Source organism: Athene noctua, chromosome 5, assembly GCF_965140245.1.
Source record: "Athene noctua chromosome 5, bAthNoc1.hap1.1, whole genome shotgun sequence".
Classification (NCBI taxonomy): domain Eukaryota; kingdom Metazoa; phylum Chordata; class Aves; order Strigiformes; family Strigidae; genus Athene; species Athene noctua.
Genome location: NC_134041.1, coordinates 50,433,466 through 50,447,811, shown reverse-complemented (window position 1 = coordinate 50,447,811; position 14,346 = coordinate 50,433,466). Strand labels below are relative to the sequence as shown.

Sequence of the window (14,346 nt, the reverse complement as noted above, 5' to 3'; positions counted from 1 at the left end):
AAGAAAAAGATTTTCCATTAAGTTAGGTGAAGCAAATTCCGATAGCTACACAGACTTCCTACTGCCAGCGTAGTAAGCTCTGCCTTACAGGTGGGATTCCTGAGACCTATAGTTCCCTTAAAGTCAGTCAGGAATGAGAAATACAGTAATTCTATCAGACAAATATTTTGTCATAAAATATTATGCTGAAGTAGTGTGTCAACAAACACATTCCCTCCAAAAGTTTCTGAACCCTACACTGATACCTAAAATTCTTTCATGTCTTATGTAAGTACATTTTTAATTGGTAAAAACAAGCTCACCTCAACTACACACTGCAGTAGATTTAAACCACTGTACGAGTCATACTATTCAGTCATACTATTCAGTGAAGACCCATATTGAACATCTCTCATTCAATAGCTACAAAACCAAAACTTAATTCTGAGTCTTATCCAAAGCTTCCTATAAAACAATTCACTGTGTATGCTTTGGTTGTTCCCTCTGTTTAAAAAAATAAGTTTATAATAAGATTGTAAAATAAACATAGTTATAAGCTTATTATCCCCCTTAAAATCTACAGATGAAAAATTAGAAAGTATCTGTTGCTATTAATTGTGCACAATGAACAAATTTTATGGGACCAGGATCAACAGCACATGACTGCACAGGCAGAGACTGTGTCAAAATACTAACACACATATAATAAGCTATATGTAGACACAACTGGTATTTTCAGATTCATAACTTTTAAAAATTACACTGCAATTCTTTTTTCTCTGAACATTTTTACCATGGAATCTTTTACAGATAAATGGAAAAATCAGTTCCATCAAAACAAATGCTTGCAATTTAAGACCTAAACAGTTATTTCCTTCCTCACATATATATGCACAAACAATTATTTCCATTTAACAAATGAGAAAACCCTAGGATCACAAAAAGTAAATTAGAAAGAGCAGAGAAGCCCATATTTCTTTATCTACAGTGTAAATATGATCAGCTTGTACAGGAATAACATGGTAAAACACATATAGTGTTATTCTATAATTGGACAGTTAATTGCCTTAATTAGTATATACAATAATATCAGATTTTTTTTAATGGAAATTTTATACACTGAATATTAGAGATTTTACAGAAACAAAACAAAATGCTTCAACAGCATTTCCTTGTAGTGCAAGCTAGCACAAATTTAAATATCTCCCAGCAGGCAATATAGAGCTATGTTCAATGTTTGTGTATTTGTATTGGCCTCCATTTGATTAAAGGAAACTGCTTCATTACAGAAGCAAAGTAGAACAATTCCTTGGAGTATTAAAGCACAATATTCTGTGCATATGACCACAAAAGGATTCAAAAGAAAAGACACACAGTACTCTCTTCTGAATACCCGATTACTTGACTTTGAGGAACAACTCTTTAGTGAAGATTTATATTATTTCCATTTTCTAAAACTCCATATGTAATTATTGTAACAGTCCACTTTTCAAGATAAATTTAGTTTTTAAATTTCTGGTTTCTATCATTAGTACTGTTCATGCTATCAGGATACAAGAGCTAAAGTATAAGCATAAAAAGAGAGCCATCGAACCTCTAAATAAATGTAATAAACTTCCATAATTTTGCTGAGGGGAGATTTAAAAAAGAGTGAAAACAGCAAAAAACATTCGGCTCTCTAACCTGCTAAAGAGGTCTAATCTCTCAGGATTTTTTTCAGCGTACAGGCACGGATCTTACTTTAGGATCCAGAAACTTGAAGCTAACATAAGAATGCAGTAGAGTATGAAAATAACAAGCCTTTTCTTTTTCTTCATTCTCCAGTGCACATGTCAGATTTTGAATTTAGAAAACCCTAGAAGCACAAAGATGTCTACGCATTGTAAGGATATTTCATTAATCTACTATAGGAGGGGAGGGAAAATCGTCACAGCCAGAAAAATCAGTGGTGCACAGGTTACCAAAACTACTGGAAGACTCAACATTTAATAGTATAGAACAAAAGCAAAGCCATAAAATGAAATTCTGTAAATTAAGTAAGTAGATTAAAAAAAAAAAACAACAAAACACCATCTAACTATACTGAGCTGTTTATTTACAGAATAAACTAAAGGTAGCATGTGGTACAAAGGAAACAGACTCAGATCTTTCCAAGACTGACAGAAACTAATGTTTGAGCATTAGGTCTAAAATATGCCCAATTATTCCAACCTAGAAAAAAAAATATCTTATTTTCATACTGCATTTTAGGAATCTATCACTAGAAAGTGCCAAAATTGACAATGGCAAATGATTTTCCATCTTAAACTTGAGAGCACTTTCCTTTATAAATGGTACAATGGGAAACATGACAGTGTGGGAATTAGCATGAGGCAAGCCTGGAAGATGCTTGAGAATCTGGCTAAGACATGAACTTTTTTACCCGAAGAATTATCTATGTTTCCTTCTTTATGACAACGCCACAAGATAAAGTATTTCATGACAGTATCTATGTAAGGCCTATTTTAAAGAATCAGTTTATCTAGAAACAATAATTAACAAATTCTGAAATTCCAATCAAAATTTAATTTTTTGTGTTTTGTGTTACAAACTATTGTTTGCAAGGCTTGACCACCTTTCACTTAATAAGGTCTGCTTACTGTATAAAATACACAGAACAGCTTAATTGAGTAACACGGAATTTTTGTGGCTATGATTTTAACTAGTTAAGCCAAGGAAATATATGACAGCTACTTTCTTTTTAATCTTACTGTTGAAGTAAAGCTGTAAACCTTTCCTTCCAGAAATAATCCTCAAACTGATTGCTGTCAACTGATGGAGGGAAAGTCTGTCAATGAAGGAGGGTGGAGACAAGACAGACAAGCTCCCTCTTTCCACAAAAATGGAAGCTGAATCTGATGTAGTCTTTGTATATTAAAGATCTATTCCATTTGAACCTTTAAAAAATTTTCTGTATAGTAAGCAACACATTAATTCAGGAAAAACTACATCTGTTGACACTCCATTATCAAAGAGACATGATGTTATTCAAGTGTTCAGAATGAAACCCTGTATCTTTGTTCCTTAAAAATGAAAGCATATCTTGTAAGAGCTGATTTTGGATACTAGGGGATACAGTCTGCCCTTTATACACTTCAAACAAATTTGTATCAAAATTCAAACTCCTATCAGATTTCTATGTCTAAAATATACTGGCCTCATACTGTTCATTTGTAGATAATCACCTACCTGCCTCAGAGGGTGTAACGAAGATAATTAGTATCTATAGTTTTGTACCTAGTAAGTACTACATATATGCTAAATTATGACAAGGACAGAAGTAGCCCACTTCCTCTCCATCCAGAAACTAGAAAGTTAACATTCAGTATTTGGATTACTTTATTCACTCATGTCTAAAAAACAGTATCTCACTAACTGATATTGTGCCATTTATCAACACAATCTATCTCCCTACTACCTTGCTTCAGGATTTTAGATATCCACTAAGATCCCATTGTAAATAACTACAATCTTAGAACACATTTTCTATGCTTGATCCGTACAAAAAAAAAAAAAGAAGTCTGTTTACAGTTTATACAAAGTTTAATTAGGCATCTTTTTTTCCCCTTTAAACACTTTTTAAGATGACAAAAAGGTAAGACTTTACTTGCAGAGACTTAAATGTAATACACAAAAAGGTTGGTTAGCACTCTGAGGAATCATAGCAGAGAAGCAATATTAAATAATTTTCTCCATTGTTCTGCAGGTAATATGTAACATTTTCCCTAATACCTGCTCATTTTATAGCACCAGTTGAAAAGGATTTGCTTTGCCTTTCCAAGTTAAACAGATGTACAGCATTAACAATAAATTGTTGACAGCAACAAAAAGAAAAAACAAAACCAATTATTTTTCTGAAATTCAGATGATAAGCACATGCATTTATACTGATTTTGAAAATAAAGGTAAAGGCTAGAGCTGTGCACAGGCGCCTATCAACACTTTCTCAATTCCAATGTTTACTACAGCTTAGATGCCAAGTGCCATTTCTCTCCAAATTCTGAAGGCATCCTGAGATGCCTCAGTATCACACAGAGAAGTAAAATTTTTCCATTTTAATAACGGAGTTCCTACAGGATGTGAATTCAGAATCAAACTGCAAAGGCTAGATTACTTCTCAAAATCAGTGTCAAGGTATTAAGTGGAAAGCATAGTTAGCTCATCACTGTGTCCCTAGGACATCATATCTGCATTTCAAGGAGGAGAAAAAGGAGAATCAGCAGTTTCAGTATTTTAAGTAATACCTTTTGCAGTATTCTGTAAATGGAGAGCCTTCATTTGATGAAAAGGTTCCTTTTCCTCACTCTTCTATGCACACACATGTGAAGAAAATACAGCTTTTTAGCTAAAAGCAAATGCACCAGTGACCTGATCAGTCAAGAGGAAACTCTCTTCTGTTCAAGCAATATTGAATAAATTTTCCTGAGACAAAACAGCTTGATCCTAGAGCAAGCTTAAGCAGAGCACTGAAATCTTAAGTTTTGCTTAGAATGAGGGTAGTCTCTTCTACTTGCTGCTCTTAGCAAAGCAGGTGAGTGTGGCATAGCAAGAGGAAATGTGGAATACAGATGTAAATTTTCTCAGGGTTTTTTTTTGGGTTTTTTTCTGTCTAAAGCAAGTATATATTTAAAAGCCCTTGAAATTTTTTAACCTGAGATGCACAACTGCTTCAGCTGAATGAAAGGCCATTTAGGCTTCATGAACTTCAGCCGTATCCTAATTCACTCCCATTTCACAAACAATTTCAGGACTACAGACTTTCAAAATCTCCATAATTGTATCAAGCCCAAAGGGTCCTTCTCCCTTAAAAATGAGGGAGGGAAATAAATGTAATGCAATAAAATGCCCTGTCTGTGTTTTGCCAATTATTGGGCCTAGCATAAAGGACACAGCCAGCATAAAGATGAACCAATAACCAAACTGTATTTGATACAAAAGGGTCAGTACATGGGTGAGTGCTGGGGGGACAAACAAGTCAGTCAGATTATACGCAATCAACATCAATCCCACTGACCCCAACAATGACACCGCATGACCAACAATGGGTGGAAAAAATGGTGACATGCAGTCTCCCATAGAAGGGACGGGAGACAACCGAGTCAACAAGCCAAATACATGAGACCAAGGAAGCCACATACTGAATCTCTACACAGCCCACGTTTACAAAAGCCAGACCTGACTGGAGCCCAGTCCCGGGGAGGCAGGAGGTCCTTCACCAGCAGGGAACTCTGCACAGGGCATCCACCTCACAGACAGATACTGACCCTGCCTGCAATGGTCCCAGCTTTTATCCCCAAGTGGGACACCTGACCTTGGGTTACTTAATGCAGACACCTGGGGTCATTTACCCAATGGCTCTGTCTGCAAGGCCGGCCGCACCCTGGAGGGAAGCCTAAAGGCAAACTCACCCCCCTTTGGGAAGGGCTGTGGGAATCACCCATATGTCAACCTTAATTTGGGGCTTGGGGTTGAAACTCCAGCATTTCAGTGTGACACATAAAATAATACTATTTTCCCTGTGTCAAACATATCTTATGGGTAGTTCACACTCATACACTACAACACAGACAAAAGGACAACTGTCAGTTAGTGGGCACACACATGCCCAGTACTATTAAATCAGAACAAAGAAGGAGGGTGAAAAGACATTTTTATCTTTTATTTATCCTGGCCACACAGCACTAGTAATCTACATTATTACTGACGAGGTATGGAAGTGAGGAGAAATGAAAACTGGTGGAATTGCTGGCCTCAGAGGATTATGATTCAAAATTCACATAAAATTCAGCTGGAGGCAAGTTACTAATGGTGCACCCCAAAGGGCTGATATTGGGGCCAATGCTGTTTAACATTCTCATTAATGACCTGAATAATGGGACTAAGTGGACCCTCAGCAAGTTGGCAGACCGTTCAAAATCAGGAGTAGTTGTGCTGCCATTCAGAAGGACCTCAACAGACTGGAGAAATGAAGTTTTGCAAAAGGAAATGCACATTCTTGTAGCAAAAGGCTAGTGACCAAACAGATAGAAAGCAATTGGGCAGAAAGGATGGGGGTGCGGGGGGTCTAGGGAACAAGAAATTGAGCATGAGCCAGCAGAGTGCTCTTGTGGCAATGAAGGCCAACACCCTCTTGAGCTGCATTAGATAAAAGCACTGTCAGCAGGCTCAGAGAGGTGATCCTTTCCCTCAGCATCAGTGAGGACACATCTGGAGTACTGTGTCCAGTTCTGGGCTCCCCAGTACATGAAGGGCACGTACATACTGATTTGCATACATTAAAGGGCCACAGAGATGATAGGAGGATTGGAGTACATGTCACACAAAGAAAGGCTAAAAGAGCTGGGGTTGTTTAGTCTGGTAAAGGCTCAGGAGGGATCTTATCAATATGTATAAATACCTGATGGAAGGGATAATAGAAGACACAGGCAGACTCTTCTCAGTAGCCACCAGTGAAAGGACAATAAGCAGAAGACATAAACAGAAATACAAGAAATTCCACTTGAACACAAGAAAACACATTTTTCATGTGAGGGTTGTCCAACACTGAAACAGGTTGCCTAACGAGGCTGTAAAGTATCCATCCTCAGAGATATTCAAAACCCAACTGTAGCTAGCCCTTGGCAGCATGCTCTAGGTGACCCTATTTTGAGCAGGGGGATAAGACTAGATGATCTCCAAAGGTCCCCTCCACCTTCTCCAGTTTTGCATTTCTGTCGTTATATATCTACTTGATCTTTTGTGTAAGCCGTTCCACGGCATAAAGGCAAACCACTGTTAGTTAGTATGTTAGTGTTAACCTCCTATCCTGAATTTTTAGTGTATCACTTACAGGACATGTTCGGCTTTCATATCTACAATTCAAAATTCTAAGTATGAAGTAAGAGTAATACTACACCATCATATTTCCAAGGAAATCTTGTTACGCTTCGGGGATTAAGCAAAATAAACACTAGTGAAAGGTTTAAAAAAGAAGTTGCAATGTCAAAATTCAGTAAGAGTAAGATTAAATCAAAATACTATTTATATTTAAAATAATGAAACATTAAAAAACAGTTATTTCAAAACCACACTTTAACTTAACTAATTAAATGTACCCATATTATTCCAGCTCATGTTATTCAAGCCATTGCAGCACATATGCCCCTTTAGTAGCTTTTCCACTTCACATTTCAGTTAGAAACATTTATTTCATTAATACAAAGGGCTTACCTTTCTTCCCTAGGCTTAAAAACTTTGTAATCGATTTGTTAGTTTTAGCCAAGGGGGCTTAAGTGCATATTTTACCCTATAGAAATTTCTTCAATAGTTGAACAGAATAGATTCTTACATTAATAATTAGAAAAGCTAAACTTCTAAATATACATGAAAGGGTAATGGCTTTTTGAGGCTACAGATGGAGGTGCAATCCTGCAGCAACATTAGCAAGAGATTCTGGTCAGTTCCACAGTTTCCATTCAAAACTCTGTAGGCAGCAGGAAGACTGATAAAGCCCTGGTAACTGTCACTTGTTTCACAGATACCAATAGAAATAAGGACTGGGTTGAAAATAGGAACCTGATTTAACATACTAGAAAGGTCTACAAAAGAAAGACAGACACCCCAGCAAAAAAAGAATCCTGGAGAGATTCTTCACTTTTGAGGTCAAGGAAACACGGATGTAAAACTAAAGAAAGGGCTTCAAAGCCCTTTCAGCAGCACGACATAATTTTCTTCTGTGAAGACACATGAACTAGCTGTCTTCCTAAAGTGGTATCTAGATAATGACAGTATCTTTAAATAATTTCAACAAATTTACTCATCACAAACATAGGTCAGTCTGTTATCTAACAGAATAATATAAGTAAATTTTAAGTAATGCAGTCACAATTACTACCTTCCAGTTCTATAGGACATTTTCAGTAGTAATTAAATTTTCAAGTGTTGCCTATACCATTATGCATATCCCACCGTATTCCACCTCTACCCCGTTTTTTGTTAATTCTTAAGAGGACACCATCTGAGCAGCTGAACAGAATGGACAGTAATTGTAAGGTGGGGAATGGGGAAAGAAAGAAGCAGTAGGGACACAAAGCTAACCTAGGAAATTAAACCAAGTATTGTGTTTGGATCAGCCCCCTGTTCTTAACGACTAAGGCACAAAGGCTTTGAGCTATTAAATTACGCTTCTTCCCTGGATTATTAATGGATTGGCCACAGGGTAGGGAATTTACAAAGGACCTAGTATCATCATCAGAAATCTGTAGGGTACAAATCCTTTTAAACAGTGAGTAGCAAAAAAAGCTAAACAAAAGTGGAGAGTATATTTGAGAGTAGACAATTGGTGCTTATGTGTAAGAAGAGAGAAGCGAGTGACCTAAGCAATTGTTATCCTGACTTCAATATATGAAAAGTTGGGGTTTTCTTTTTTTAAAAAATTAAAAAGTAATTGACAGTAAGAAGTAAAAAAACAGGGTAATTTCAACATAACTTTTAAAAGACATATTAGTCTGGAACAAGTAAGTTAACTTTTAAAAGCAAATATCAAGGCAAAGGAATCCAATCTCTCCAGATTTCAGTAAAAAATTTGATATGGTATCACCCAGCAATTATTTACTGAGTTGAAAAAGATAAGAGTGTAACACAAAAATAAAGCGGATATGAAACTAACAGTGACATATTGAATGGACTTACTTAAAATCCTTCAAACTCATCTTATTTCATGTCTGTGAACCTGGCAAAAAGTAGCCATGTTTTGATAAAAACTGGTTATAGAAAGGACTCTTGAAACAGGGGAGACTCTAGCTAACTTAGAGAAGAAATTGACGGATTGTTGGGATAGGCATATTAGAAATGAGAAAACATTTAGCAACTCTTCAAAGCCACATGATTAGAAATAGCAGAATTTCTGTGATTACATGGTGTCTTACCATTTGAGCAAAATAGGAAAAGAGAAAGCACACACCCATGTCTAGTTTACTGCAAGAAGATTAAGCCGACCTGGCATACCTGTAAACCAAACTTGATCACCAATATGTGATAAAGTATTTTCAGTAGACCAAGTGGAGCATTAGCACTATTATTCAAGACTTTGAGGAAACACATCAGGTACAAGGTATTTGATGCAGGTGAGGTACGTTCACAATTCAGGACAATCAAGTTACTAGGGTCTGTATCTTCCCATTTATTCTGTTTTACTAGACAGTCTAAAAGGTGCTTGCTCTGCTTGTTTGATCCTAGCACATAAAAGCTGAGGAAGGCATGTGATCAATGTTTATGATTTATTGAGGGTTACACACCAAGGACAGAGTTGTTTTAAAATAACAATATTGAGATATTAAAAATTAGGAATCAAAGAATATATTTAGGCTGGAATTTCAAAGCAAATTTGAAGCATTAGGAGAGAGGCTTTGAAACATCTTTCCACAAAGAGCAACAGGGCAAAGTACTTAACTGGCTTTAAGGTAGACTGTGGTGACTTTATGACTGGGATTAGACATGATTGTTGCCTAACTCAGAAAGGCCTTTTCTTCAGCCCTGAATTACTACAGTGAAGAACTGCTCCCTATTCTGTTCCCTACCTTCCCACTCTTTTTGTTCCCACTATTCCCACTAAAGTTCAACTGAGGTAATGAAAGACTACATACAATTTTTTACCTTTAAGAAGAAACAGTCTTAAGACTTAAGCCCCTACCTCTCTAGGTTACATGTTTTAATAGAATATTGCATCAAAGCAGATGACTAGAAACTCTCCTTGAGATAAAAAGATCTAATCAGCAACTAAATAGAGTGGTGCATTGCAAACATACTGAAAATATATTGCCTCTTTAGGCCTTCATTAAATATTTGTTCTCTTTGCCCATTTAATGGATTCCTGATTACTATATAAATGGCCAAAAAAGGAATTTGATTGTATTCTATGCATGTATGCCTCAAATACTGGCACTCTCCTTTCTATATTGATGTTGCGATGCAAAAACTTCACATAAGCTTCTTGTTAGGACATACAGTTACCTACATCCCTTGTAACTTACTACTTTTTTGTTAATCATTGAACAACCCATTCAAAAGTTTTCTTAGGGCAGTGTGTAATTCAAAAACAGCTATAGAAAACAGAGAAGGCATATTCACATGACTACAGATACGGACCAGTTACCACATGCTTAACTCTACAGCATCAGGAGAACATTAAGCAATGTTGCAAACAGCTAACTCTTCTCCATTCAGCTCCTTTCAAAGCCCCGTTCAACAAGAAACACGCAGCACTATGGTTTCATGAAACAAAAAGCATGCTCAACCTGTTGCAAATAATGTTGAAAAGGTAGGTGGGTCTGTTCACTGAAGTCACTATGCTCACAGTTCATTGTATCAAACACAATCAAGTCATTATTGTACACACAATAAAGTCTGGTGACTGTAAACACATTTCCCTACATCCTTCTGGCTGACAAATGATTTTTTCATTTTAGATTAGAAAAGAAGCAAATGCTTTTCCAGTGTAACTTGATCTACACTTTAGCAGCCAAACATAAATTTCACTTAAAAAATGTACACTGGACTGAAACTTAAGCAATGACACAAATTTTTCAAACCCCTAATTTTTCAGAACCTCCCTGTGATCCACGTATGATCTACATAGCCAAAGCACTGACCAGAACAGTGCCGGTTACACAGAAAAAGTATTTCTACTATCATGCTATCTCAGACCAATAAAAGTCAACCACTTAATATACTTTGGCCACTCTAGAGACTGTTGTTCATGACAGCATTTCCAGTTAGAGACAAGAATCAGAGAAGAAAACAAATTGCTCTCCTGTTCCAAGTTCAAAGACAAAGCTAACAAACTCCACCTTTATTGACTGTCGTTTGACTTCTACCATCTTTTTTTCCTGTGATAAACCAAATCCTCAGCAACAGAATGTCTTTTAATTGGTTTGTTATAGACCAGACTAAGGCTTCCACCTTAAATGTCATAAAATGCTGTGTATGTGAGGATGATTTAGTTCAACAATGACATGCAGTCTTGGATTTGACAGAAAGACTCCATTTCAAAATCTTCCTCTCTGACAAGTCTCATTTTAAAATTTTTTACTTTATTTCCAGCTTGTGCTTGGTTTTGGCTCTTTTACTTTGTTGCTGTAGAACAGTGATATGAAAACTACTGCATATATGCTTGTTTTCAATGAAGTGTATTGAGTGGTTAGCCTAGCTCATATGTTCTTGCTTACCTCACAGATTTCTGGGTTATTATTAGTTTATTTTACTAGTATAGCCCCCTTTTGACACACACTTACAATAAGCTCACAACTTACAAAACTTGCAGATCACATGTGCTGTTGAAGAACACAAGCTCCTTAATTCCCTCATTCTAATGACATGAGTTAATGCAAGGTACAGTCTCCATCTCTAACACACATCTTTTTCATCAGAAAGTAATACTTTTACATAATCGGAACAAAAGAACTTAATAGTATTTGCCACTTACAGTATTATCAAAAGTGTTAGGCTACTAAAGCAATTAACCCCAATCTACATTAGTTCCATCTGAAATAACCTCGGTCTAGTTTTGCCAGCAACAAACCTAATTAAATATATGAAAATTCACTGATGTCATTAAAATATTAATATTTTCTGCAGTATGAAACCATGATTTTATGAGCCTAAAGCCCTCATTTCCTAGTTTATGAAGAAATACCTGCCACAGGAATAAATAGCCCTAAACACAAACATCTTACTGAACAGCAGTTCTCCCCAGTTTCAGCTCATTTAACAGGCAAGTGTCAAGAACTATTACAGCATTGCCTCTGAGGCAGTAAGCAAAATTCTTGGAAGTAGCTTATCACATTTTAAAAGTTTTTTTTCAAAGCATGGAAATAATCAAAGCAGACATCACACAGATTTTAGTTGCTGTAGTTGAGAGAGTCAACCTTTTCAGCTGAAGTTGTAGTCTCCCTAGTCCGAGTTTTCTGTTTCTCAGAAAATATGGTTTTGTACAGAGTAAAAACTGAAAGTAAAATTTAACAGCCTGGTTATTCTCAGTCTTTCCATGAGGACATATGTGATTCTAAAGCATCATCCTTATACTGTCAACCACTTCCAACTCTGCAAGAGATTTCAGGCTCTAATGTGTAAATCATTACTACATGCTCTAACAGTACTTTCTATTTAATCATGAGAGGAGAAAAAACCCCTCTAGAATTACAACAAATAACTACAGTTTAGTTTTAAATGAAATGATGCAGTTTATATCTGACCTGAGTTTCAGTCTTTTCCTAGTGGGAAATACAAATTCAGCATTTGGATACATAATCCTACAGCTCTCAGAAGCCGACTCCACCGCGAACACTTTACATGATTTATAGCTCTCCTCCAGATTCAGACGACAAGTCTCGGCGGAGCAGGTGCAATAGGGTATTTTTTCCTTCCTTCAGAGATCGTTCCCTCGTATGTAAATTAATTAGCAGGTCTTCCTCACGCTCTCGTAAGCGGGGAAGATGAAGCTAATGAATTATCAGCGTTTAATTTCTCACACGGAGCGGGTGACCCGGCAGCCCGGCGGAGGGAGGGGGCGGGCTCGCTGTTGTTACCGCTGAAGCCACAACGGTTTTGACAGCGTCAGCGGCGATAAAAGTGAGCCTGGCTCCTGCACAGTTATGTCAAGAGAGGATTTTTTTAAGCCACGGGTAGGATTTGGAGAGAACCTCGAGGACGCGAGGCGAACCCCCCTCTCCCACGCCAACGTATTTCTCTCCCCCTTCCCGGCAAGTTAAAACTGCCCTGCCAGCGCGCCGTGCCCCTCCCCGCGCCCGCCTGCCCTGCTCCCTCCCCCGGCTGCCGGGGGAGCGGGGAGCGAGTCCCGACTCCCATTACCTCCTCCGGAGCCATGGAGAGCGGTGCGGCCGCGGCCTCGGCTCCGCGCGGCTGGCGGCGGCTGCGGAGCGGAGCGGGGGGGCCGGCGCTCTCCTCGCTCCCTCACCCCGCCGCGCTACGCCTCGAGCCGGCGGCCCAGCCCGCTCCACATAAATGCGCTGACAGCAGCCACATCATGATTAATTCATCAGCCCCAGTGACCAGAGGAGGAGACACGCGAGGGGAGCGGGGCTGGGGGAGGCAGGGCACGGCGGCGTCCCTTCTCCTGGAGTTCGCTCCGCCGGCGCGGAGGGAGGGACGGAGGCTGCTCCGAGCGCCCGGCTCGCCGCGGCTGCCCGTGCCCCGCCAGGCCTGAGGGAGGGGGGAATCCTCTGGGCAGGCGACCGGGCGATACCGCCCCCCGGCTCCTCGAGCCGCCCCACGCGCCTCCCGCGCGGGGCACCGTTGGGGCTGCGCGGGCGCGGTACGCCGCCCTCAGCCCGCGGGCAGCGGGACCTCGCCCCACACCCGGGCGGGCCGCGGTCAGCGAAGGGTGAAGTAACCGTGGGAAGTTGCAAAGGCTCCGCGGCACGAAGGGGGCTTCAGTCACCGCTCAGCTGAACGCCGGGGGCACTGCCCGGTGCGGCGGGAACGGGCCGCGGGCGGGAGGCGGACCCCTCCCTTGTGTTCCCGCGGCCCGCAGGTGCCTTGGCCCGGGGGAAGGGCCGCAGAGCCCCCACCTGCCGAGCGCGGAGGGGATGGATGAGCCGGGCAGTGCGAGGATCCCTGACGGCAGAAAGGCCACCGAGCACCCATGTGCCCGTGACCGCTTTGGCATGGAGGGCTCATCTGCGCGAAAGTATCGAAACCCCCCGCGCCGCCCCCCCGCCCCAGCCTCGGTAAAAACAACTGTTCGGCCACTTGCCAGTTGCTAGAGCCAGTTTTCTCCGTGCAACACACCGCTGGTGTGCATGTGAGCTTGCTTTGGTCTGCTGAAGCAGCAACACCGACTCCTTCCCCAGTCCTCCGGCGCCGGCTTTACTGCCCTCGCTTCTGAGGGGCAGTGCTGATTTCTTCAAATACCATTTGTTTAAACTTAACGGTATGCTGGACTTGGAATTTCCTCACAGCAGGGGTAAACAACCACTCAGATTTTAAGGGTTTCAGAACAGCTGTTAAAGGCAGGAACGCCTTTGCATTTCTGCCTTTATTTTCCACTCCAAATACAGGTAGAAGTCCTGCAAGTCCACCACCCCCCTCCAATACTTACTACTAGATGTAATAAATCTACAACACCAAGCAAGAGACGCTTGCTCTTACAGCCATGTTATCTTAGTCAGATAACTCCCTGATGAAGGGATGTTACCTGACTAAAGTATCAGGTGATGAAATTTGTGTACAACAAACGATTTATCACCTATTTATTACCTCTTCACCTCATCTATAAAACCATGTTTGCCTACCTGGTAGCATCCTCATGCTTCAAGGGACTGTATTTGAATA

General features: G+C 39.8%; 1 protein-coding gene across 2 annotated transcripts in view; it reads right to left on the bottom strand.

The window, feature by feature from the left end:
- The window catches only part of LOC141961473 (heparan sulfate glucosamine 3-O-sulfotransferase 1-like), a 58,934-nt gene extending 45,960 nt beyond the window's left edge, over positions 1 to 12,974 (bottom strand). The window contains exon 1 of one of the 2 annotated variants that reach the window (XM_074908402.1): positions 12,865 to 12,974. The gene's annotated coding sequence lies outside the window, so the exon portion shown is untranslated. Of the gene's footprint in view, positions 1 to 12,248; positions 12,415 to 12,864 lie in introns of those variants that run through there. The other variant, XM_074908401.1, reaches the window with a different exon arrangement.
- Between the last annotated feature and the right edge of the window lie 1,372 nt (positions 12,975 to 14,346).